Consider the following 24376-nt stretch of genomic DNA (forward strand, 5'->3'; position numbering starts at 1 on the left):
TTTTCTTTGGCTCCTGGGGAAAGCCGTTGACTACTCACATACGTATGGGGCAGGGGGCGTGACATGGTGCACACGCTGAAGATACGCTGGTTCACGATCGACACACACGGAGGCTGGTAAGCACCGCTGAGAGCTTTGTTGTGATATTCAGGGATTCCTGACAGATATCAGTGTTCCAATGTAACTATCGCTTGGTTTGGAAGTAGCAAATGGTTTGGAAGTAGCAAAGTGCTACTTGTATTTATTGCCCTATAACTTGCAAAAAAAGCAAATAACATGTAAACATTGGGTATTTCTAAACTCAGGACAAAATTTAGAAACTATTTAGCATGGGTGTTTTTGGTAGTTGTAGATATGTAACAGATTTTGAGGGTCAAAGTTAGAAAAAGTGTGTATTTTTCAATTTTTTCATCATTTTTTATAATTTTTTTATAGTAAATTATGAGATATGATGAAACTAAAGATATCTTTAGAAAGTCCATTTAATTGCGAGAAAAATGGTGTATAATATGTATTTTCCATTCATGCTATACACCTAATATTAATAATAATCAATAAATGAGCCAACATAATTATTACTCAAATTAAATCATAATAAAAAGGGCTATTGCATTGGTGCTAAGACTTTTGAGAACTTGAGTCTTTTAAAAAAAAGTTTATCATGATATTTTTATGTAAACCAAATGTGATTATAATATTGTTCTTATACAAAGCAAGTGTTTGCAACCTGGGGTCATAATCGCTGACCAGAATATACTAGTGCAAAACCCATTTACAAGCTTGTTTATGGCTACATGCCATATTAGTATAGGTTGAATGGAAAGGGAAATGGCAACAGTGATTTGCTGATCAGAACGCAGAGATATACTGCTAGCCTGTAATTTTTGGATACAATGTATCAACAACATAGTTTACAAAATGTAAAAATGATCTTAGTTAAAATGTTACAATATTACTTTAAAGGGATATGAAAAAAAAAATAAAAAATTTGTGATTCAGATAGAGCATGCACTTATAAAGTGAATGTCAATTTTGATGCTAAATTGCCCGTTTTTTAAAAATTGGATTCAAAACAGGGGCACTTTAATTCATAAAAATTAAATTCATAAAAAAATTTCACTCGTTGAGAAAAAAAAACTTACCTTTTATTCTTCCCAGCAGCTCCAGCTTCCTCCGGTCGTTGCAAGCCATTTCTGATTTCAGAAATGATGGATAGGTCATCCTCCAATCACAGCTCCTCCCCCCCCCCCCGGGGGAATCGGTGCCTGATTAAACGCTGTGATTGGAGGAAGCCGGATTCCTTATTTTAGACCCAGGAAGAGGCTTTGCAACGGGAGGAGGAAGCTGGAGCTGCTGTGAAGATTAAAAGGTAAGTTTTTTTTCTCAACAGGAGTGAAATGTAAATTTTGATGAATTAAAGTGCCACAGTTTTTAATCAAGTTTTTAAAAACCGGACACTTTAGCATCAAAATTGACATTCACTTTAAGCAACTTTCTAATTTACTCCTATTATCAATTTTTCTTTTTTCTCTTGGTATCTTGGCCAAATGTAGCCACCAATCAGCAAGTGCTACCCAGGGTCTGAACCAGGGTCCGGCTCTAAATACAGATACCAACAAAACAAAGAAATAATAATAATAGGAGTAAATTAGAAAGTTGCTTAAAAATGTATGCTCTATCTGAATCACGAAAGATAAAAATGAGTAATGACCTAGTGCGCATGCAAACAAAATGTATCTGTGCAATGTGTCATGGTCCATGTATCGTTTGTTTTGTTTGTGATGTTGTTATTAGTCGATACAATATATGACTTTTTATGAACACTACATTTTGTGGATTTGTATACTGCTGGTGACAAGGTTGGATAATGTGCTCATTCCGAAAAGAGTTGTTTAACCTCTTAAGAACATATGACGGAATTTTTCCGTCATAAAACAATTGAGCAAACTGAAAGCTGTGTCCTTAAAGGGTTAAGATTCTATTGTGGCCATAATAAAACTATCAAAGACCAAAGCACTAAAATTGAATGCTATGCTATATCTAAGCTCTTTTATCATCATTTATTTTTAATGAAAATTATTTTTTACCCTTTATAGCTATGGATCAGATAATAGAAGATTATTTAACTCTTATGAATATATGAAAAACACAATCCTTCCTCTCACACTTTTTATTGATAACATGGTGAACTGGCAATAAAGGCAATCGTAACGCATATTTACTGTGATTTGTACCTTGCACTCCTTCCCATTAGCTAAGGTGTGCATATAGAGCCTTCCCCTGCCTTGTCAATCTCTAATGTGATGAGATAAGGCTGCTCCTTGTACCCTTACACAGAAACTATATTACTATTTGCTGATGATGTGACATTTTTTTATTACAAAACCACTCACTTCTTCACCTGTGCTGTTCCAGTTTGGATACCCAAGCCATTACAGATCTGAACCAAATACACATTTAGCTCCTCTGACAGTGAAAGATTATAGCTTTAAACAAATGTAACCATTCTGCTGTCACCCATTAAACATCTAGGAATTGTCATATCACATGATTCTATCCTCACACAAATTATATCATCTCATTCAGCTTTTATTTATTTATCTATTTATTTTAGAAACAATTCACCAGTCTTTATCTAATTGGCCAACAACTGAGAAATAACAGAAGGGACAAAGGGCACTATTTAGCAAGCTGCTAATCAAAACGATATGTTTTGCTGCCTACTAATAATGATACCAAGATCGCCCTTACTTGATTCCAGAGAACACCTTACCTTTCATGATTTAGAATAGAGCATGCAATTTTAAGCAACTTTCTAATTTACTTTTATTATCGATTTTTCTTTGTTCTCTTGGCCAAATGTAGCCATCAATAAACAAGGGTTATCCAAGGTGCTGAACCTAAAATGGGCCGGCTCCTAAGCTTTACATTCCTGCTTTTTAAATAAAGATAACAGAACAAAGAAAAAAGTTATAATAGCAGTAAATTAGAAAGCTACTTAAAATTGCACGCTCTATCTGAATCATTAAAGAAAAAAATTGAGTTTTACAAGTCTAAAATTAAACTTTATTGGTTCAGAAAGTTCTATGGGTATCTTTGTTGAAATATAAATACATATATATATATATATATATATATATATATATATATATATATATATATATATATATATATATATATATATATATATATACACACACATATACACATATACAGGGAGTGCAGAATTATTAGGCAAGTTGTATTTTTGAGGATTTTATTATTGAACAACAACCATGTTCTCAATGAACCCAAAAAAACTCATTAATATCAAAGCTGAATATTTTTGGAAGTAGTTTTTAGTTTTAGCTATTTTAGGGGGATATCTGTGTGTTCAGGTGACTATTACTGTGCATAATTATTAGGCAAATTAACAAAAAACAAATATATACCCATTTCAATTATTTATTTTTACCAGTGAAACCAATATAACATCTCAACATTCACAAATATACATTTCTGACATTCAAAAACAAAACAAAAACAAATCAGTGACCAATATAGCCACCTTTCTTTGAAAGGACACTCAAAAGCCTGCCATCCATGGATTCTGTCAGTGTTTTGAACTGTTCACCATCAACATTGCGTGCAGCAGCAACCACAGCCTCCCAGACACTGTTCAGAGAGGTGTACTGTTTTCCCTCCTTGTAAATCTCACATTTGATGATGGACCACAGGTTCTCAATGGGGTTCAGATCAGGTGAACAAGGAGGCCATGTCATTAGATTTTCTTCTTTTATACCCTTTCTTGCCAGCCACGCTGTGGAGTACTTGGACGCGTGTGATGGAGCATTGTCCTGCATGAAAATCATGTTTTTCTTGAAGGATGCAGACTTCTTCCTGTACCACTGCTTGAAGAAGGTGTCTTCCAGAAACTGGCAGTAGGACTGGGAGTTGAGCTTGACTCCATCCTCAACCCGAAAAGGCCCCACAAGCTCATCTTTGATGATACCAGCCCAAACCAGTATTCCACCTCCACCTTGCTGGCGTCTGAGTCGGACTGGAGCTCTCTGCCCTTTACCAATCCAGCCACGGGCCCATCCATCTGGCCCATCAAGACTCACTCTCATTTCATCAGTCCATAAAACCTTAGAAAAATCAGTCTTGAGATATTTCTTGGCCCAGTCTTGACGTTTCAGCTTGTGTTCAGTGGTGGTCGTCTTTCAGCCTTTCTTACCTTGGCCATGTCTCTGAGTATTGCACACCTTGTGCTTTTGGGCACTCCAGTGATGTTGCAGCTCTGAAATATGGCCAAACTGGTGGCAAGTGGCATCTTGGCAGCTGCATGCTTGACTTTACTCAGTTCATGGGCAGTTATTTTGCGCCTTGGTTTTTCCACACGCTTCTTGCGACCCTGTTGACTATTTTGAATGAAACGCTTGATTGTTCGATGATCACGCTTCAGAAGCTTTGCAATTTTAAGAGTGCTGCATCCCTCTGCAAGATATCTCACTATTTTTGACTTTTCTGAGCCTGTCAAGTCCTTCTTTTGACCCATTGTGCCAAAGGAAAGGAAGTTGCCTAATAATTATGCACACCTGATATAGGGTGTTGATGTCATTAGACCACACCCCTTCTCATTACAGAGATGCACATCACCTAATATGCTTAATTGGTAGTAGGCTTTCGAGCCTATACAGCTTGGAGTAAGACAACATGCATAAAGAGGATGATGTGGTCAAAATACTAATTTGCCTAATAATTCTGCACTCCCTGTATATATATATATATATATATATATATATATATATATATATATATATATATATATATATATACATACATATACACACACACACACACATAGACAGAAGCACTCAACCAGGAACAAACAATAACTCAGTAGCTTCTTTTACGAGTTACCAAATGGGAGCAGCCTCCCAATTGCGCTCATCACAAAGGAGAATGTTCCAGAAGTAGATCAGTCTGATCCCACTTAACATGGCCAGTCCAGCCCCAAACCACCAGGCAATCCCTCTCTGAACGAGGAACATGGCAAGCCCTGACAATTGTTTTGGACTTTTGTGGGCATTATCACTGAGGTGCAGCCATATTAATCTAGGCACATTGGGCAGGACATCCACAACTGGTTCCCCCCCACCAACATTAGTGAGACTTTCCCTAGGACCATAATAAACAGTGAAGAATTTAACCAGAAACAAAGAAGGACTCAGTAGTTTATTCTTTGGCAGGTCACCACCTGGGAACAGCCTCCTTCAGCCCAGAAATATGCCTAAGCAATGCACTACTGGTTACTGGAAGCACATATACCTCCCAACTGTCTCGCACTCAAGGGATTCTCAAGTGTTAGAAGGTATGACCTGTTGCCTGACCTCAGCTCCTCCAAGTCCTGCCCATGGACCTCCCAGGCATCTCTCACATCTGAGAAATCATCCGGCAACAAATAAAAAGCATAAAAAAGTAAACGTAAAATTAAAATTTTCACCTTTCCTGAACTAGTCACTCTAATACTGGTATGGGGCGCTATGAAGTGGTAGAGAAGGTATAAGCCACACGTATAGTGCAGCTAAAATCTAGTGAGTCAAACACAATATTACCAGGTAATTCACAAATGGGGTATCAACATTGGAACTTCAATACCAAAATATTATCAAGGGTCACACATAGATCATAATACAAACAATAGTCTCTATATGATAAGTCTCTTTATGATCGAAGGACAAAAAAAGCTGTGGCTGCTCTCTGGAAAGCTCGTCTGGATCAGATGGGTTCCTGAAGAAAGGAAGAAATACAGAGGCGCCTCTAAGTGCAATATCACCAAGCAGGGTAAAATCAACAGAACGTATATTGATGTATACACTCATATTTGGTGAAGCACACTGTAGTGCAATTGTGACAGACCAAGACTTCTGAGCCGCTCGGCTGACTCCAACCTCCGGTATCTCCAATAGATGAAGGACAAATGGTACAAGTTCCTCACTGCCTCAGTACGAGGCCCCGCATCCAGCAGCCACTCCTACTACTTGTCAGCGAATTCCCAAAAGTTTAGAAGGTGTATGAGGGTAAAGACCTTCCAAAGACCAGAGCGATAGCGGTAATATGTTTAAAACAAATTTAATGTAAAAACAGTGATGTGTTTCTCGGCGTGCAACGCAGTTTCCTCAGAATGTCTGAAGAAACGGTGTTGTGCGCCGAGAAACGCGTCTTCAGGAACCCATCTGATACAAAAGGGTATAACTACACTTAATCACTTAAATAATTTCAATAATTGTCAAACTAAATCTTTTACTGAATTGCAACATAGGTTACCGTATTTTAAAGCAATGCATTATTGTTAGTGTCTATTACAGAATCAGGACCTTCTTACATAACTCCTTTTGAGGTTTTACAACTTTATAAGGAGGGGTAAACACTTTTTTTTATTATTCTTTCAATTTCTGAGAAGGAGTTCTTATACGCTGTCTGTCAAGTGAGAATCTGCTCTGGGAGATGAAATGAGTTATAAAAGAATTACTAGACGTGCTATGGCAGTCAAAAACACCTACACTTCCATCACATTTCAAGAATCCCATGTTAAAATTTTGTATTGGGTCTTTGGAGGTAGATTTGCTGCATTGTTTTTATCTTTGTTATAAAATCAGAAGATTCTAGGCTAAAACTTCAGTCTGGTTATTTAGGATATTTAAATATAATATATGGCTTAAAATTGAACAAATCTTTTCATTTTTTTTATTCTGTTGTGAGTGTATTAAATTTGGTGTTATTAGTAGGCAAGGGTCTGACTTTAAAAGGATGGAAATCCCAAAAAATAACAACCATATCAAATATTTTCAAATAAGTAAATTGTTAGACCTAATGATACAATATAATATTCACATTCATTTGGAAAAATAAATACAACTGTTTCTTTCAAAATGGTGTGAATTTATTAAGTTTTGAGAAATGCAGGTTCTAAGGAAGATTTTACCTCCATTTTTGTTGTCATCAATGTTTTTGATCCAAAAAGAAAGGGGTAATTGGATCTTTATATGTATTATAGGTGGTTTTCATGAGGTGCGCTTATAAGAGATGTTGTAAATTGCAGTTTATATAATCACTGTCATGATTTGTATACAATTTTATGTTTTTGTTTTATTTTGTATTTATTTTGTAATCATGTATTTTTCTCGTAAACTTTTGAAAACTCTATAAATAAATAATGATAAAAAAAAAATCTACATGGTAATTCTGCCATCACTGGCACTGATAAATCAGCAACATCAACCTTTCAATTATATTATTTTAGCCGAGTTAAAGATGAAAGAAAGAAAAACAATCACAAGACAACATAATCAGTGTTGTGCATTTCCTATTAATGTTTGCAAGAAATGTTGTTTTATTTAAAGTAAACTCATAGGGTATAAATACACTCACAAATGTCCATCTTACTAAACATGTTTATTGCACATATTTCTATCATAGCTAAGCTATGTAGCGATGCCAACGGGCTGCCTTTTTGAGTGCGCCAAGAAAAGTTAGCTCCAGCACTGCGTGTCCGGGAAATAAAGGGGCATCTAGTCTCACTCCAAGAAAGTACCTGATGGTGTGATCCCTACAATATGCTTATACAGCTCTCTGGATACCAGTTGCCTATTGCAAATCTAAACACTATATGTATAATTTTGTCAAAGACCACTAGTGATAACTCATATCTCCCAAGATCCAAATGATTCAACCTAAAAACAGATGTAAAGGAGGTGGACCCAAACAGAAGGGGGTGGGGTCTGGGTCAACCAAGAACATGACCAAGTCATGTGGATGCTTTATGCCAGTTCAGGGATATGAATGAGCAATCTGGGGTAGAGACTCGGAGTTGGGTTATCTTGGGGTTAATTGTGGACAACAGCCAGTGAGAGTTTCTGGCTTCTAGTTCCTAACTTTTTGAATGATTCTACATTATATTTATACAAAAATAAAAATCTTACTGTCTTTTCAATTTGAAATACATTTCTTAACACCCAGTTTAACATTTCTCTAAATCTAAAAATATTGGGGTTGATTTTTTGTGATACTTTTTATCAGTTTATATGTGTTTTTAAAGTTCTGAGGAAATCACAATGCAAATTATGCATATTTGGAAAAGATCGGATTTGCAAGGCGATATATGATGTATTGACAGTATTGACTTTAGTAATCACAATACACCAGACTATGAGTTATCAAATAAATAGTAACAAAATGGACACATTAAATTCAAGAATTAAAGAGACAGCCTACTCCAGAATGTGTATTGTTTAACAAGATAGATAATCCCTTTATTACCCATTCCCAAGTTTTGCATAACCAACAAAGTTATATTAATATACTTTTTACCTCTGTAATTACCTTGTATCTAAACTTCTGCAGAATGCCCCCTCATTTGTTCTTTTGACAGACTTGCATTTTAGCCAATCAGTGCCCTCTCATAAGTAACTTCACAGGCGTGAGCACAATGTTATCTATATGGCACACATGAACTAATTCCCTCTAGCTGTGAATAAAATGTCAAATGCATTGAGATAAGAGGACACCATCAAGGGCTTAGAAATTAGCATACAAGCCTACCTAGGTTTAGCTTTGAACTAAGAATACCAAGAGAAGAAAGCAAATGTGATGATAAAAGTAAATTGAAAAGTTATTTAACCCCTTAATGACCACAGCACTTTTCCATTTTCTGTCCGTTTGGGACCAATGCTACTTTTACATTTTTGCCGAGTTTGTGTTTAGCTGTAATTTTCCTCTTACTCATTTACTGTACCCACACATATTATATACGTTTTTTTCTTGCCATTAAATGGACTTTCTAAAGATACCATTATTTACATCTTATCTTATAATTTGCTATAACATTTTTTTATAAAATATGAGGAAAAAATGAAAAACAAAACACACTTTTTCTAACTTTGACCCCAAAATCTGTTACACATCTACAACCACCAAAAAACACCCATGCTAAATAGTTTCTAAATTTTGTCCTGAGTTTAGAAATACCCAATGTTTACATGTTCTTTGCAAGTTATAGGGCAATAAATACAAGCAGCACTTTGCTATTTCCAAACCACTTTTTTTCAAAATTAGCGCTAGTTACATTGGAACCCTGATATCTTTCAGGAATCCCTGAACATCCCTTGACATGTATATATTTTTTTTTAGAAGACATCCCAAAGTATTGATCTAGGCCCATTTTGGTATATTTCATGCCACCATTTCACCGCCAAATGCGATCAAATAAAAAAAATTGCTAATTTTTTCACAAACTTTAGGTTTCTCACTAAAATTATTTACAAACAGCTTGTGCAATTATGGCATAAATGGTTGTAAATTCTTCTCTGGGATTCCCTTTGTTCAGAAATAGCAGACATATATGACTTTGGCATTGCTTTTTGGTAATTAGAAGGCCGCTAAATGCCACTGCACACCACACGTGTATTATGCACAGTAGTGAAGGGGTTAATTAGGGAGCATGTAGGGAGCTTTTGGGGTAATTTTAGCTTTAGTGTAGTATAGTAGACCCATATTGTTATTGGAACCGCTGCTGGATGACCCTGTGCTCATGTGACCGTGGAAACCGCCTGTTCCACAAACAATGTCATATATGTGAATGTCCACAGCACTAGTGATATAAAAGATGTCTTTATTGACAAAAAAACAGCAACGTTTCGTGACTAGTGTCACTTAATCATGCTATACCATACGCTATACTATACACTAGTCACGAAATGTTGCTGTTTTTTTGTCAAAGACATCTTTTATATCACTAGTGCTGTGGACATTCACATAGTAGACAACCCAAAGAATTGATCTAGGCCCATTTTGGTATATTTCATGCCACCATTTCACCACCAAATGCAATCAAATAAAAAAAAATCATTCCCTTTTTCACAATTTTTTCACAAACTTTAGGTTTCTCACTGAAATTATTTACAAACAGCTTGTGCAATTATGGCACAAATGGTTGTAAATGCTTCTCTGGGATCCCCTTTGTTCAGAAATAGCAGACATATATGACTTTGAGGTTTTTGGTAATTAGAAGGCCGCTAAATGCCGCTGCGCATCACACATGTATTATGGCTAGCAGTGAAGGGTTTAATTAGGTAGCTTGCAGGGCTAATTTTAGCTTTAGTGTAGAGATCAGCCTCCTACCTGACACATCAGATCCCCTGATCCCTCCCAAATAGCTCTCTTCTCTCCCCCACCCCACAATTGTCCCCCGCCATCTTAAGTACTGGCAGAAATAAAAGCTATATTTGTTTTTTTTTTGTGGGGTTTTTTAAGCATATTTACATATGCTGCGGTGTAGGATCCCCCTTAGCCCCCACCCTCCCTGATCCCCCCAAACAGCTCTCTAACCCTCTCCCTCTACCTTAATGGGCACCATCTTGGGTACTGGAAGCTGTCTGCCAGTACCCAGTTTAGAATAAAACAGTTTTTTTGTGGGGGTTTTACATTTTCTGTAGTGTAGCTTCCCCCCACCCCAAGACCAACCCCCCATACCCTCCAAGTACCCTAAGGTATAATGTAGGGCAAACTCCCACCCCCCTTTGTCCCACTTCTTAACCAAAAAATGTCTGTAGTGTAGCGGTTCCCACCCGCTCCCGCCACCCCCAATGCACATGCACGTGTGCACCCCCATCGATCTAGCCCCCTTCCACATCACACGGCCCATCGATGGCCGCCCACCCGCCTCCCACCCACCAAGGATACCGGCCATCCATGTCCGGTGCATCGGATGGCCAAGCAGGGTTATTGCGGCTGGAAGCAATCAGGATCGCTACCCAGCTTTCCAATACCAAGGATGTACGCGTACGTCCTCCGTCGTTAAGTGTATTTTTTTTTTGAGGACGTATGGCGTACGTCCTCAGTTCCTTAAGGGGTTAAAATTACATGCCCTATCTAAATCATGAAAGTTTCATTTTGACTAAACTATCCCTTTAATTAAACCTATATTGATCGCTATTGCATATTCCCTCAGTAGGGACAAACATTTACATATACATTTAATCTCGTACAGAAAACAAGATCTGAAGGAAAAGTGAGATAATGGAAATGACAACCATATTTAAAAATGACATTTAACGATCACGCTCTTAATTTGTTTTTATTTATTTTAAACTCACATTTTCATGATTCTAAGTTACAGTAAATTCATCTTAAAAAAGGACAGTCAACACTAAAATTGTTATTGTTTAAAAAGATAGATAACGCCTTAACCACCCATTCCCCAGTTTTGCACAACCAACATTGTTATATTAATATACTTTATAACATTTAAACCTCTAAATTTCTGACTGTTTCTAAGCCACTACAGACAGCCTCTTATCACATGCTTTTTTATTTGCTTTCCACAACAGAAGACTGCTAGTTCATGTGGGCCATTTAGTTAACATTGTGCTCAGCATTCTGCACAATACAGCTAAAATGCAAGTCAATAGATAATAAAGTCATGTGATCAGGGGGCTTCTAAAAGAAGCTTAGATACAAGGTAATCACAGAGGTAAAAACTATATTAATATAACAGTAAAGGTTATGCAAAACTGGGGAATGGGTAATAAAAAGGGATTAACTATTTTTTTTTTAAACAATACAACTTTTTGAGTTGACTGTCCCTTTAATAAACAGTTTGCTATTCTCTCCTGATTATTCTCAACTAAGATCTTTCGCATGGGACATAAAATTGTGTTTTTAAAAATTGTGATTTACAGTATCTAAAACCTTATGCAGCCATTTTCTTACAGTAACAAAAATTCCGCAAAGTCAAAACCTCTTTCTGTACAATAAGGTTTGGAACTTTTGCCGATATTTTAAAACTCGTAATTTAGCAGCTTCATCATTTACAGGATGAGAAGTGTTAAAACAACATTTAAAAGATTATACAAGTTGTGGGCACTTTCTACATTTTCCGCATTGTTGTTCTTGATTTTAGATGAAAATCTTGTAACTACTATTCCCAGAATGCCGTGCAACGTGTGTGTGTGTGTGTTCGTGTGTGTAATAAAATCTATAGTGTAACACCATGTAAATGAAATACACAACTGAAACACAATATCTTAACATAACCAAGAACTATAAAAGTGTTGGAATATTACCAGGCCACAGTGCACAAAATATACATATATCAAAACAAACCAATTGGATGAGTGAAAAAAAAAAAAAAGTCCTTTTATTAAAGTGGTCCTTAAAAGGGACATGGAACCCAAATTTTTTCTTTCATGATTCAGATAGAGAATACAATTTTAAACAACTTTCTAATTTACTTCTATTATCTCATTTGCTTCATTCTCTTGGTATCATTTGTTGAAGGAGCAGCAATGCACTAATGGCTTCTAAATGAACACGAGTGAGCCAATCACAATCGATATAGATATATATATATATATATGCAGCCATAAATCAACAGCTAGAACCTAGGTTCTCTGCTGCTCCTGAGCTTGCCTAGATAAGCCTTTCAGCAAAGGATAACAAGAGAAAGAAGTAAATTAAATAATAGAAGTAAATTGGAAAGTTGTTTAAAATTGTATTCTTTATCTTAATCATGAAAGAATTTTTTTCGGTTTCATGTCCCTTAACCTATCTTCAATCCTCAAAAGCAAAAAGGAGAATACAAGATGATAGCGCAACTCTGTAACATAATAGACAATCCACTTTATGAGAACACTGGTACTCACACTCTTCTGAGCTACGATTAGTTCAAAGATAATAGCTCTATATAACATCTCTCTCAGGAGTCCAGGTCTCCATTATACATTTATTTCAAACAATTTAAAATGCAGGGAATATTGAGCCTTTATATGGGTACTAATGCTGGTAAACATGTCTCTAGAACTCCACCCTCTTGGAAATTGTACAAACAAAGAGCTGTAAAACAGTTCCGCTATCACGTCCTATTGCAATACCGGTAAATCCCTTCCTTCAGGCTTTTTCCCACAGCATCTGACACATGCACGCGCATGCATGCATATATATATATAAATAATACGGTCCCCAAAACGTCACAAATAAAGGCACGTAATTTAAAAGACCAGTGAGTGCAAGCCGATTGTTTACATATATATCTGTATCTGTGTATATATGATATATGTGTACACACACACACAAGTATATATATATGTGTGTGTGTGTGTACATACGCATGTGTCTATGCCTATGTCCACCCACCACTTAAAACCAAAATATTCTAGTTTTTTAAAATGTTGGCTTCTGACTTGAACACATTTGACAAGCCTGATCAAACAAAAACCTTGGTTAGCAACAAAGATCCTGCAATTGGTTATATCCATTAATTTTAGAATAATGAGACCTGTCTGAGACACAGCACCTTCCTAAAGAGAGTAAATGAGAAATCCTTTGAAGTTTTCACCTCCTGCTCTGCCAGCTGTGTGGGAGGATTAAGTGACACAATAAGAGGTTATAGGACACATGACTGGTGCTGTAACTTTCCATACATTCACTTGTAGCAAGTCATTTATTCTGTAATACGGAAATATAAGTTTTCAGGCTTAGTTTACATCAGTCTCATATACTTATGTTCTAAGATTTTAAAACAGTCATTCAATAAAATGCCTGAAGGCAAAAAGGCAGCTGAGCACACTGTCAGAAGACAAATATTTATCTGCATTGTCTATTGCACTGTGACCCCAGGTGAGGAGATACTGACTAATGCCAAATGGATTCTAATGGTCACTGACAAGTAGTAACGTACAAACATGGAATATCTGGCAGTCAATAATTGCTTGGTTCATCTGCTGTATTTACCAATCAGTATTAAATCATCAAACCCTGAATCCTCCTACATAATTAGCTATCCCAAGTGCTTTAAAATATAGTATATATATCACACTACCTTTAGCTTGGTTATAGCTGTTCATATTTTCATTAAAATAGCATAATTCTTTATAGGGAAATCAAATACCTCTTACTTTTATATTAAATGCTTTGTCTCACAAGAGAGGTTAAAAAGCAAAACATGTAACCTATTATTTCAAAATGCTTCAAACTGCGTAAATTAGCAAATTGATTTTCAGCATGTTTAGGTTATGAAATTTGTGTGGGAAAAGCCCAATTTCAAAGAAAAGTAAAAAGGTGTTTTAATGTCCAGGATAATGCTATTTTGACAAGCTTACAGTGAATTTAAAGAGACATTAAAATGATAAAGGGACAGTCTAGTCAAAATGAAAAGATAGTAAATCCTAGCATTTGTGAAATGCTAGGATTTAACAGTGGAACAAATAAAAGAGGCTTTCAGTCAAGAAGTATAAAATACTTCATACTGAAAGTGTCTTTATTTGTCTGAAGCGTTTGCCGTGCTGAGTGCCTCAGGCAACCCATGGCGGAACGCTATTTTGTTGCTAAGTGATCTTAGCCAATAGCGTGCTAGCTATCCGGCATGGCACCAGTTGGCCTGCACATCTATTGGCTAAGAGGTGGAAACGTCACCTCACAGCAAAATAGCATTCTGCCGGGGGGGGCGTGTCCAACTACCGACTAAGATGGCTGCTGTTAGCTTGTGCTCCACCTTGAAGATGTTATAAAATATTATTTATTCTTTCTGAGAAGTATAGTTCTTATCCCTCTTGGGAGATCTGTGGTTATTACAACCCAAGGAACAATTTCATATAACTTTCTCGGCATATCAAGAACGAGCAGGCCTGATAAGGGAAGGTGCGTAAGAGAGGCCTTGGAGCGGCCTATACCTTCTCCCACCCCCCCACTTATACTCTGACCCGGTCAGTTTAACCAGCCATTTGCGCTGAAGAAAATTCTTTTTTCTGCAATAAGAGCACTTGGAAGCATCGTCTATTTTACAAGAGACTTTACTATATTTATTTCAATCTGACAATGGAGGATCTACAAAATGTCTTACTACAACTCCTATCAGACTTTGAGAATCATCTCTGCGTATTGCTGCAGGAGACTTCTATACCCCAGCTACGCGATAATTACGTTGAGGTAAATAGCTCTGAAACCCATACCCTTGATGCAGGTCTCCAGCCAAGTCTGGCTCCCTCACGTCATTCTACAAAGGCAATATCTCTGCCGGAACTCGACTTCTGTGGCCTCCAGACTGGGTAAGTGCAGCAAGGTCTTATACGACCTACGTTTGATGGCATGCAGTATGTGATCAGGTATCGTGTGCAAGGTGAACCCCCACAACAGGATAGAGTGAGGCATCAGTGGAGTATATCTCTGATAGACACAAAACTCTTACCCGCTGCAAATCTTTCTATGTCAACAAGAGAGGATTCCGGTTCAAAGCTAATGGTTCCAGATTTCAAAAACGTCATGGATGATGAAGATTTTTGTTTGCTATTATTAATACAGGAAAAAACTGTCAGCTTACCATCTGGATATATTACGGGCTCTGATGCACTTGGAACACAGAATTGCAGTGCAGATTTGACAGGCAGCGGTGAAAGATCTATGCTTCATGGCGGGAGGTACCTATCGAGACTGCCATTTTCCTATCAGATTTCCAGCATTGCCGGTTCCCAGGGAGGTGGTGTGTACTGTCCCTACTTGCTTAAAATGGGAATCGGATAATACCCACTAGGTGAAAAGTGGGTGTCCCGGTACATATATATTTTTGCCCACTCAACTTCGGGAAAGGACTGCTTCCTAACATATGATGGTGTGAGAATGGGAATCGGATAAACGAGGAAGGGCCTGCCCGCATGTAAACCCTTATGCTTGTCATATTTTAGCGAGTTATGTTAGGACTTTGCTAGTTTAGATTTCTAGGGACCCAGCTGTAATAAAGGTACAGTCTACTTGAGATGCCTCCTACGATACCCATTGAGTTGAAATCTGTAGGGGGTTCCCTGTTATACTAATCCAATTTTTGCTCTCATTTTATATTTCGTACTACTTTACATGTTAATATAGGTTTCAGGTTGTTATTTATTGTACTTTATGAAGTGTTTTTGCTAACATATACAAAATATTGTGGCGCACATTATAGCTGTATACCTTATATACAAGGCGACATAAACTGACGAGTGAGCCCCACCCTATATTATCAATCTGTTTATATAACATATCATCCCACAATGGAGGATAGTCACCGTATGGGGTTATAGATATTATTTCAATTACTGCTATTTGAATACCTAGTATTAATATCCACACTATTGCTTAGATGAGAAGTGGACTGCCTCTGTCCCAGCCTTCTGTAAAGATACTATTGATCTATTGTGTGGGATGTACTTTTACTGTTGTACCTTGTAAATTCCCCTCACACTTTAGCCCCGCAGTTTAACCTGGAATGGGATTAACAATTTACTAACCTTTACGTACCTAGGGAAACTATAATATCACTATACTATGTAGGGTTTATGTCTCTAATCCACAATTTGGTAGATTAAAAGGATTAATTGTAGTCTGTGATCACCTACCTCACATATTCCTCACTATGGCCTGCATGTTTATATCTACTTTATATCTATTTGTATTGCTTAATGTCATAGCTATAGTCTTTCTAATATTTCTGCGTAAGCTAGAATGGTTCCCCACCCTTTCACGGTATAATCGACCTAGTCTATTCTACAACTACTTTGCTAGTGCTTTCAGATCACTCTCTCACTGGGGTCCAAACGAGGCCTTCCCCCACCTTCACCCCAAGTCTCCCTGATATATGTCAGAAGTAAAATCGGTGTGGCCCTAGAGTGGTCACTATTTAACTCCTATAGTTATTATTTTCAAAGAGGTCATACACCTATTTTCTTCTAATAAACTGAGGTTTGGTTATAACTTAGATTGCCACTAGTAGAACATTACATGAGGGAATTTTGTATTGCACATAGTATATATGTTATCTTTAGTTCCTTACTACTATTGTGTGTTTTTACAGTGTTTTATGTAACTATCCCTTGCAGACAGAAAGTCTGATTATGTGGCAATTTTGTTTGGTTCTGTATTGTATTGCTTTTAACCTCAATAAAAAATTTCTTTAAAAAAAAAAAAAAAATAGCATTCTGCCGTGGGCTGCCTGAGGAGCTCAGTGCCGCAAAACCTTTAGACAAATAAAGGAACTTTCCAAATGAAGTATATTATACTTCATGACTGAAAGTCTGCTTTATTTGTTCCACTGGTAAATCCTAGCGTTTCACAAATGCTAGGATTTACTATCACTTTAAACTTTTGTGATTCAGATAGGGCATGCAACTTTAAACAACGTTCCAATTTACTTTTTATCATCAAATTTGCTTTGTTCTGTTGGCATTCTTTGTTGAAAGCTAAACCTAGGTAGGCTCATATGCCAATACCAAAGCCATTGAAGGCTGCCTCTTATCTCAGTGCATTGTGACAGTTTTTCACAGCTAGACAGCGCTAGTTCATGTGTGTCATATAGATAAAACTCGGGAATGGTTAATAAAGAAAGTATCTATCTTTTTAAACAATAACAATTCTGGAGTAGACTGTCCCTTAAAAACACTTTTTACATCTGTGATTACCTAGTATCTAAGCCTCTGCAGACTGCCACCTTATCTCAGTTTTTTTGACAGACTTGCATTTTAGCCAATCAGTGCTGACTCTATATGACAGCTACAATCTAGCACTGTCTACCTATGAAAAACTGTCAGAATGCACTGAGATAATAGGCGGCTTCAAGGGCTCAGAAATTAGCATTTAGCCTACCTAGGTTTAGCTTTCAGCAAAGAATACCAAAAGAACAAACTAAATTTGATAAAAGTAAATTGGAACGTTGTTTAAATTTACATGTCCTATCTGAATCATGAAAGTTTAATTTTGACATAAACTATCCCTTTAAGCTTTCATGGTTCACACAAGAGGCTATTCAATTTACTTCTATTATGTAATGTATGCTGTTCTCTTAGCATCCCTTGTTAAAAGCTTACATAGGCAGGCTTGGGAATGTGCACAACACAGAACACAATAGTTTATTGTTTATAACAATGTTGTTGTTTTTTTTTTTATATATATATATATATATATATATATATATATATAAATAATGTTAAAAACTGTTGAGATCTGTATACAAAAGACATAACTTACATCATTTAACATTGTCATTTTGTTGCAATAATTTACAACATTTTGAAAATAATGAGCATTTTAAGGATACACTTCTTGAAAACCCTGCTGGAATTCATAATCTTTGTATCTTTTGCTGTGACCAGCTAGGGAAATATATAAATGAGCTTGTGTTCTGAGCTAAGCAATCATTGGGTAGTATATGGTAAGCTACGTCATCATACTAAAAAAACAACAACACAACAACAACATGGAAATCAATAATATCCTGAGCTATACAGTCTCCAACTTACAACTGCAACGAGCTTTGTAAAACATTGAGAAGAATGTTAGCCTTAACATTTGATTTGTGCATGCACATGGGCAGTGAGTGGTAGGTATGCAGCATGCATAGTGCAAGGAACTGACCAATCAGCGGAGCTGTGACTGCAGAGATCGGAACTGCCCATATGACCGTAGTGCACATCTTGAAATAAAAAAATAAAAAAAAGCCTTTTTTCAACACTGCTGTTTAAACTCTTATTCGCTGTGCGGTGCCAGCATACTATTGTTGTTTAATAAGTTGGAGACACTTCTGGATCTCTGGAGAGAATGAAGCATACAGAATTTACAGTGGTATTTTAAAGCAAAAACAGACTAAATAAATAATAAACACATAGTGCAATGTCATTTGTTTTCCCTTAAACAAACATGTTTTGGCCCATTGCATTTTGAATTTAGTGTCTGTTTAAATCTTTAAAACACCTTATATAATGCCACTGTATTTTCTGTTGACATATTTCATATTGACATTGCATAGAATTCAGCTGACTTTCCATGTTGGAAGAAAAAAAAAAAAAAGGTGTTTGCAAGCTTCTTGTAAATCTTCCCTTCTGTTCAGTTCTGCCTGGACATTCCAAAACCCCAAGGACCGATGAAACTAGAAAACCAATGCATTTCGCCAACAACAATAAAGCAGAGAGCTGCACTGAGTATTTACTGCAACAGCCATAAGAACATAACCTCAACTCACCTCCCAAAAATTCCATCTCATTATCTCCTTTGTCTGACTTTCAATTGTTTGTCACTAAGGGCAAAGTAGTTGGTGCCCTAAATTGTATTACTAGTAGTGTGTTCAGTGTTTTACACATACTCATTAATAAAACATGAGTTTTAAGCAGATGTTTAGTGCGACTTCTCTGTTACAGAACATTTGCTGTTTGTTTTTAACACATCTATCTTACAAAAAAGCCAGCAAAGCCTATGGTTTAGAAGGCTACAGATGACACTGGCTCTTTCTGTACAATCATTATTCTATGTAATACACTGTAGTTGTGCCAGATTTTCAATGGATTAATTAGTCATATTTTATATGTTTGCATAGTATATATAATCAAACAATGCATTACAAAAATGTCCATTCTTAAAGGGACACTCAAGTCAAAATTAAACTTTCATTATTCAGATAGAGCATGCAATTTTAAACAACTTTCCAATTTACTTCCATAAAAAAATATGAAGTCTTTTTATATTTACACTTTTTGAGTCAATAGCTCCTACTGAGCATGTGCAAGACTTCACAGAATATACGTATATGCCGTATATGCATTTGTGATTGGCTAATGGCTGGCTACAGGAGGATTGGAAATAGACATAACTAACATTTGTCAGAAAAATATCTACTATTAATTTAAGTTCAGACTAAGGGGCCGAATTATCAAGACCGCTGCTCCATATCTTGTCCGCCTGCTCTGAGGCTGCAGACAGAAATCAACCCGATCGAATACGATCGGGTTGATTGACACCCCCTGCTAGTGGCCGATTGGCCGCGAATCTACAGGGGGGGGGGGGGCAGCACTGCACCAGCAGTTCACAAGAAAGGCTGGTGCAATGATAAATGCAGACAGCGTATGCTGTCGGCATTTATCAATGTGCGGCGGACACGATACTCTACATTGTATCATGTCAGCTTGCACGTTAATAAATAGGCCCCTAAGTGTTATTGCATTGTCCTGTTATCATGCATGTGTTGATTATGCAGATCTACTGTATGTACTGGTCCTTTAATACATGCTTCAAAAGAATTTATGACTGTTTTTTTTGTCTGCAAATTCTGCATTGTTTTGCAGCCTAGGGACACACAAATTTTAAAATGTTTTTTCTTTCCCCTGAGTATGTTTGTCTTGTCTCCTTTGCTGTGGCCAATTGGATACAAAACAAGCTCCTGCAATTGTCAAGCAATAACTGTGTAGCATGTACGCACTGACTTGAATCCTGCAGGATGTACTACTGATTTTTTTATTACAGTAAGGGGAAAAAATTCAGCATTAAATTACAATAAAAGTGGGTAATATATTTAATATAATTTCACTGCAGTTTTGTTTTTGATTAATAGATATAATTTTATGCAGAATTACATTTTGAGTCCTGTTCTATTGGTTTTGCCAGATTGCTGGGAATCAATAGCTGGTGTGCTTTTCCCAATAGCATCTGCTGGTTTTCAATACCAAGCAGTTGATTTATTTCCCATCCTAGAGGAATAGCTATTACACAGACATACTTTTATCATAACCTCTGTCAACCTTACAATAGGAATATATCTGATTGATTTATTAGATTTTAAAATGATTGTGGGAAGATTCTATACCAAGGAAAACAAACATCAATATATGTATAGAAGCCACTACATCTAAACATAATTAACACTTTACCAGATGATACCTACTGTATTTAAAAAATGAGCCCAGAATAAAACAAGAAAATAACAATAAGATAGACTGAAGTGTGTTTATAACAAAACTTCCAAATTCCATAAAAAAATCCAGCATATCATTTAAAGGGACACTACTTGATTTATTTTAATTCCATTCCCCAGCTTTGCACAACCAACATTGTTATATTAATATACTCCTCTAAACATCTGCCTCTTTCTAAGCCCCTGCAGGCCTCCTCTTATCTCCGTGCATTTTATTAGCTATTCACAACCAGACAGTACTAGTTCATGTGTGTCATATAGATAATATTGTGCTCCCTCCAGTAGAGTTATGGAGGAATCAGCACTAAATATCTCAAATGTATGTCTGACAAAAGAACTGAAATAAGGGGCAGTCTGCAGAGGCTTAGATACAAGGTAATCACAGAGGTAAAAAGAGTATTAATATAACTGTGTTGGTTATGCAAAACCGGGGAATGGGTGATAAAGAGATTAACCCTTTAATATCCCTTTAATACTATGTGTCATATTAAAAATGTCAACAGGGATACAACTATCAAGTCAAACAATTAAAATGAACCTTTACAGTAATTAAATTAACAAAACATTTATATCTACATGACAACTACAAAATGACATTTTCATTCACTCATAGGTTAATTTTCATTTATGTTTGACAGCTGTGCTCTAACACATTTAGTAGCCTTTGGGATATTTGTAAACTGATTACAAAGAAAAGATCCATACTTTGCTAAATTTATTAATTAACTAAACATATTAACTGAAATGAAAGGAAAATAAAAGTCAGATATAAACTTTGATGTAATGGTTCAGCTAGAGCAGGCAATTTTAAGAAAGCCATTTCAATTTATTTCTGTTTTGGGGGCTGTAATGCACTAATGGGAGCTAGCTGATGATTGGTGGCTAACACATGCTTCTTGTCGTTGGTTCATCAGATGTATTCAGCTAGGTCACAGTAGTGAATTGCTCCTCTAAACCTAGACAGTGACTTTGCATGGGTTTAAATAGTTAGTTACATACAAGAAACAGTGCAAAAAAATGCTTTAACATATTCGGGCATTTTCTTTTTATACTTTTATGTCCCTTTAACAACAAAAATTGAAATTTAAAGATTAGAAAGATGTGTTGTTGTTACAAATGGAATGTGATACACCATTGATGCCTTGCAATAACGCAGCAGTATATATTACTTGAGAAAAAAAACTGCTGGGATCCTTTATTTAACTTCTAGGAATTATCATCCAGGTATTAAGCACAATATTAATCTACCACACACTATAAAGTCAGGAATGAGTGAGTGGATGGTTCTGCAGGTTAGCTAGTGCAGACATGAACAGTCACTAACAAAAGAAGACAAGGTAATTCCACAGCCTGTGGGTGGAGTCACAAATTGGCAGTGTAAACACTCACACACAATGTTCATACAGATGCAGGCAAGATCCACACTCTGTGGCATGAGGCATGTCCCAGCAGAGCTGTTGATCTCTTTAAAGCAAAGAGACAAAAAAATCTGGAAATTTTAACCATTTAACTGCCAAACAGGTACAATCTCCTAAATGAGATTTACACTACCTGATGTTTAACTGTTCAACATTAACAGTTTTGTGTGTGCAGAATATCTTCCTTATTGTTCAGGTGCAATATTTAATAGCAATTACTTAGACACATCTAGTTATAATATAGTAGGATATACAAGACTGTGTGGTTCTTTTTTTTTCTTCTATGATCTAAAAGGTTGTACTAAAACAATACGGCTAACTGGTTGTTCACTGGGGTTAATATGGACTTGTTTTTGTTGCACGATAGGTTAATATGATTTAGATGCCTCACTGCACAATGGGTTAAATGTATTTGTCACAGTATAGCTAATATAACCAGCCATTTTACTGCATAATGGATATATATGATCTAAACATCTCACTGCACAATGGGTTAATATGAACTAGAGGTCCCATTGTACAATGTGTTAATATGATCTAGCATCTGCACAAGGGGTTAACATGTCTATCTCACAGTACAATTAATATTATTTGGCCACAGTACAATTTATGTCATCTCGCAATCCTACTGCATGATGTATTAATATGATCTAAAGGTCTCACTGCACAATGGGTCAATATGACCTGGAGTTCTAGCAGGTGTATGCCAAAATATGATCTAGCCTCAGTACATAATGGGTTAATACGATTTACCTATAATATATTAAAATTATTTTAGTGCACAATCATTAGGATAATAAACTCTATAATCCCTACTGATCACTGCACAATGGGTTAATGCCATCTACTTATAATATATTAAAATGATTTTAATGCACATTAGGTTAATAAGCTGTATGATCCCTACTGATCACTGCACAATGGGTTAATGCCATCTACTTATAATATATTAAAATGATTTTAATGCACATTAGGTTAATAAGCTGTATGATCCCTACTGATCACTGCACAGTAGGTTACTATGATCTTCTAGAAGCCTCACTGCCCAGTGCCCAGCTGGTTAATAATATCTAGGACCTCAAGTCTAAACGTCTCATCCTTTAATCTTGCTGTCTGCCTGCACAATGAGTGAGTGGGATGTAGTGAATATTCCATCAGTGTGAAACAACAACCGGTGAGACCACAAAACAAAGCTCTCCAGCACTTACCTGCATGGAGCAGCCACTGCAGACTGATGCACCTCTCTCCAGTATAGAAGCAATTTCCCAGTGTATGAAATCCAGCAAAGCAAGATAACTCCACAAGCAGAACTAAACTCAATATACAATATTCCTGCACCCCTTTTAGCAATGCACAGATCAAACAAAGACGATAAAAGCAATCCGGATGGCAGATCACCTTGCTGCACGCCTTGTGTCAGGTTGCTGGCTTTGCATCAGGCGCTGGAAAGTTTGTCTGAAAACTTTGTTAAAAGTAGGAGGGAACAGCAGCTCCTACTAATGCTTGTTGTGAGTCAGGCTGCTGGTCTAGGGCTGAGGAGGGATTTTTGGGTAAGAGGAGGAGTAGAGGGTGTGTGCCTGGGACAGTATCTTAGTGCAAAGTGCACGGGATGGATGTGATGCTGCCCCTTCCTTCTGACATCACAAGGCTGGAATCCCTGGAATGCCAACCAAAGAGGGATGTTACTTTCCTTCTTTTTTTTTTTTTTTTTAGCAAAGGGGGAGGGAGATACTGAAACCCCCCTCCCACAAGTTCCACTACACGCATGCACACTCAGGTACATACACAAATACGTTACTGATACTGATTTTACACACACTGGGATGCTGCCTGTCCTAAACATGTCTCAACATTAGTAAAGCGAGAGAGATTCAATTGTGTATTTTACCTGAAATTTCAACAGCTATATAGATCTAATTTGACCATTATCGTCTATTTTGTTTTATGTGATGTGTTTTTTAACAAATTTTTCCATGATTCAGTGTCATTGCCCACCTCATACCCATGTGCCCAGCACTAAGGAATTTAACAGCAATTTACAAATAATAGTATTATTATAATTCACTGGTATATAATGTGTATATCATGTTCTTTGCAATGGTAACATTTATTTCACTTGTAGTAAAAAAGTCTAATCCGGTGGGCTGCAGTGCATTGTCTGAACATTTTTGTTGTCACCACCAGGTAGTAGAATCGACAGCTGCAATACCTAGAG

General features: G+C 36.6%; 1 protein-coding gene across 2 annotated transcripts in view; it reads right to left on the reverse strand.

Annotated features, from left to right (window-relative positions):
- The window catches only part of PTPN14 (protein tyrosine phosphatase non-receptor type 14), a 304902-nt gene extending 281113 nt beyond the window's left edge, over positions 1–23789 (reverse strand). For both annotated transcript variants that reach the window (XM_053712491.1, XM_053712492.1), the window contains exon 1: positions 23370–23789. The gene's annotated coding sequence lies outside the window, so the exon portion shown is untranslated. The remainder of the gene's footprint in view (positions 1–23369) is intronic.
- Between the last annotated feature and the right edge of the window lie 587 nt (positions 23790–24376).

This window comes from Bombina bombina, chromosome 4 (assembly GCF_027579735.1).
Source record: "Bombina bombina isolate aBomBom1 chromosome 4, aBomBom1.pri, whole genome shotgun sequence".
In the NCBI taxonomy this organism is placed as follows: Eukaryota; Metazoa; Chordata; class Amphibia; order Anura; family Bombinatoridae; genus Bombina; species Bombina bombina.